Source organism: Micromys minutus (assembly GCF_963924665.1).
Source record: "Micromys minutus genome assembly, chromosome: 8".
In the NCBI taxonomy this organism is placed as follows: Eukaryota; Metazoa; Chordata; class Mammalia; order Rodentia; family Muridae; genus Micromys; species Micromys minutus.
The window spans coordinates 66,265,198-66,269,263 of NC_137977.1; the positions used below are offsets into that span (position 1 = coordinate 66,265,198).

General features: G+C 44.1%; 1 pseudogene across 1 annotated transcript; it reads right to left on the reverse strand.

Annotated features, from left to right (window-relative positions):
* Positions 1-1,921: 1,921 nt before the first annotated feature.
* LOC308423630 (small ribosomal subunit protein eS10-like) lies at positions 1,922-2,363 on the reverse strand (annotated as a pseudogene). Its single transcript has one exon. The product of its transcript is annotated as a small ribosomal subunit protein eS10-like (transcript).
* Between the last annotated feature and the right edge of the window lie 1,703 nt (positions 2,364-4,066).

Here is a 4,066-nt window from a genome sequence, read left to right on the forward strand (position 1 = left end):
AGCTTCAGAGAACACATGAGAAGGCCTACAGTGTCAGGGACAGCATGCACAGGCTTTGACTAGTATATGAAAGAAATGGATGGGGGGGTTTCTGGGTCAGAAAAAGTGTCCAGTAATTGCAAGCACCTGCCCAACTTTATCTTAACAAGCTTGATCTGCAACACCAGCAAGTGGGGCCCTAACGCCCCCCCCCCACACACACACCCTCAATACCCACACCCAAGATGAATACAGGGGACAGACAGGCTCTTTCCAGCAGTGTGGACTCACCCACATGGTGTGATGCCCCCTGCAGTACAAGACTGATTTCCGGCTAATTAAGATGAACAGACATTATCTTCCCCTTATATAAGTGATCTTTTTAATCTTCAATATTCTTTTGAAACAACCTTTTTGGTATTCTCTTCCTTTAAGCCAGTGTGAGTTCCAGGGTTGAAAGGGAATGAAAGCTCTCATCATCTGTCCAATTATCTCCACGGATTCACTCCCTCTCTCCTTCTCCCAACTTTGCATTACAGTAATTGATGTCTAGATGTCACCAGTGACCCTAGAAGGAGCACCAGAGAGGAACAAATCCCTCCTCTTTTTACTCTTGACAGCCTGGTACATTCCTATTTGGAGAATTCTTAGCTGTTAGGGTCCTGCCTGCCTCACCCACACTCAGTAGTGTCCATCAGGAGGCACAAGGGACGAAGAGCATGTGCCCTATGTCTGCTTGAGCTGTACCTGTAGTGGCATCTCTCAGCAGCCAAGCTTTGGCTGACACTGTGACTGGGGGAGCAGTAGAAGAAGCCACACCTTCGAGACAAGACTTGTGTATGTCTCCGCAAACTTGAAAAGATGGTATCACTAAGCTGGGCCTCAGTCTCATCACCTGGGAACCAGGAGGGACCATCTTGGGGTTGAATTTCCTCTGTATCTCATTACATCAAGATGTGTTTAGAAACACAGAAATAACAAAAACATCCATATTCCATGGCAACAGTCTCTATGTTAACAAGTCTGTTAACAAGCTGTTGACAGCCCCAAGTTCAGTCTTTAGGGTCTATACGGTGAAAGAAAAGAAATAACTTTTAAATTCTGTTCTTTGATTTTTATAATCACACTGTAGCAAGCATGTACACACACACACACACACACACACACACACACACACATACATACACATTACAGCATGCATGCACATACACAAATTATAGCATGCATGCATGCATGCACACACAGAGATAAAATTTAATTCTAAATGTAATAAAAAATGTAAAGAAATTATCTACACAAATTAATGCAGAACGTGAGGCCCTAAAATTGGTTCCACTATTATTTTTGAATTTTTAATACATTACAGGAATTTTTATTCTGGTCTTGTCTATGTGGTGTTCTATAAGCTTCTTGTACCTGAATAGGCATCTGCTAGGCAGAAAGGATTCTGGGATATTGCCAGGCAGGAGATTCACTGGGAATATGTAATAGCAATGAGGACTCATGGTGCCAGAGCACAAAACGTAGCAGGATATAGATTGGAGTAAATGGGTTATTTTAAGTTATCCTCTAATCAGAGAAGAACCTAGCTCTATAGCCAAGTTACTGGTAAATATATTTTGAGTTTGAGTCTTATTTCTGGGAGCATGGGGCTGGGAGGAAGAACCAGACCAAACTTCTACACATCTTTTTCTTTAGAATTTCCTTCTATGATTTTACTAAAGAGATTGTCCAAGCTCTCACCAGGGTATTCTCCTCTGCTACCCATAATTTGGCAATTAAGTCTTTCTTGGTGTCCCAAAGCTCTCCTGTATGCTGGTCGTTTGTCTTTTAATCTCCCATTGACCTTTATCCAGGAATTCAATTCCTCTATTTTGTCTTCAAAGCCTGATTCTGCTTTTTTTTTCTTTAAAGTTTACTCCATTCAACATAATCTCCAACTTCACTGAGGTGGCTGACCATGTCCAGGACCAAAGCCACCTCTAAACTGGAATTCTGTTACTGAGCCAGCCACAGCTATGGCTTTCTTGTCAGCTCCAGGGGGCACAGCACCCGCCAGTCTCCGGATGGCTTCACCTCAGGGTGGCAGGCACGCTCTCCGGAGGTAGGTGCAGGTAATCTCGGAGACACTGGATGCCCTCATTCGGAAGGTACCAGTAGTCTCCAGGCAAACTGCTCCTTCACATAGCCTCGAGACTTCAGAGACAGCATGGCCTTCATGACATGAAGGTTAGCCATATTGTCTGCCAGCTCGAGTGTTTGGGCATGTAAACTTTTTTTTTTTTTTTTTTTTTTTTTTTTTTTTTTTTTTTTTTGGCAACCATCACTCCTTCCTTATAAAGGAGATCATAGATGGCAATTCAACTCTTCATAGGCATCATCATCATGGCAGATTCTAGGCAGATTCTAGAAAAGCCTGATTCTGCTTTTAAAATGACCCAATCTAGTGATGACGTTTCCCACTGATTCTCTTAACTGACATACTGCAGTTTGGGTTTCCTCCTTCTGTGAGCCTCTACACTCCAGCCTCTACTCCAGAACACTTCCTTCTCTACATAACCCAGAAATGACAATCTGTGCTCCTGTCTCAGGCCAAGCATCTCAGACTTGATCCTGCCCCAAAGCTGGTGGAAAGCCAGCCCTTCCTGACCTGCCGAATTGGGGAAGACTAGCAAGAAGTGAGTGAATATGATGGTGGTCACAATGAAACAGATGGAGTTAAGAAGAATCCCAGAAGGAAGACCAGAAATACAAACTCATCCATCAACCATTCTCTCAGAAGAGGTCAGAATCAATGGCCAAAATCCCAAGCTGTGGATAACAACATTTGCTGTCCATCCACAAGAGTCTGCACTGATTTAGGAGAATGAAGAGGCTCTGCAGTATTTGACCAGAGTTCAAGTGACAAAATTTGAAGATATAGAATTGGGTTACAGAAGAGATCATTATCTAGATGAAAATCCATTCTTTGAAAATGAAGTTCCCTCTGAAGGATTTCTTCTGATGGAAATCATTGATCCATCTTCAGCGTCCACTGAAATCAAATGGGACGCTGGAAAAGACAAAACACTCAAGTCACACAGAACAGGGCCAACGGGTAAAGGCAACACAAGGGACTAGAGAAATTTTTACCTGGTGTACTGACCATCCAAGCAGGTGCAAATGATGCAGGGGAGGTCATCAAAGGTGACATTTGACCAAATCCCTTGCAGTACTATTTGGTTTTGGTTCCTGGCTCATATGAAAAAGAAGGAGGAAAGGGGGGAAGGGGAGAAGGGAGGGACAACAAAAAAGAGGAAGAGGAGGAGGGGGAGAAGAAGGAGGAAATTGGGAATTACAAATGAACAAAGAGGAGGAGGAGAAGGAGGGGGGAGGAGGAGGAGGAGGAGGAGGAGGAGGAGGAGGAGGAGGAGATTGGAAGATATTGGGGAAAAGATGTTGAGGACTCAGCCACAGAATCAGATACTGTGGATCATCACCTTCCCTCTTCTCCAAATGCAGCCCCAGTCTCAACCCCATCTCTGTAGCAGACCACCTGCTGTGGATTCCAATCCTCTCTGTCCCATCTACAGCAGATCACACAAACTTGCTCCTCTGACCTTCCTCCCAATTTATCTTGTTTTAGCTCCAACTCCAATAGGCTTTTTCTGGGAACCCTCCAGCCAAGCCAGACAGAGAAGCAAATAGGCAAGCTTCAAATCATCAAACTTCCTCCTCTCCTCAGATCTCAGTCTCATCCCTAGCTCTGTAGCAAATACCTGCTGTGGACTCTCCTCACTCTCTGACGCCCTTCTTAGGGGTACAGGCAGATCCTAGTGAAGTGCCTCGCTTTCCTACCTCTTGTAAACCTTATCACCTCCCTCAAGCCTATCCGTATTGATAAGTGTCATCTCCCAATACCTAGAATCCAGTGGCATCCCCAGCAGCCACACCTATCAGAATCCCAAAAGAATTTCCTACCAGACAAAACACAACTCCTACACTCTCTTAAGAACCAGAGATGATACCAAGGAACAAAACTCCCATTCAGCAAAGACAAGACCAGATATCAGCACCTAGAATTACAGTCTTCCCAAACCCAAATACA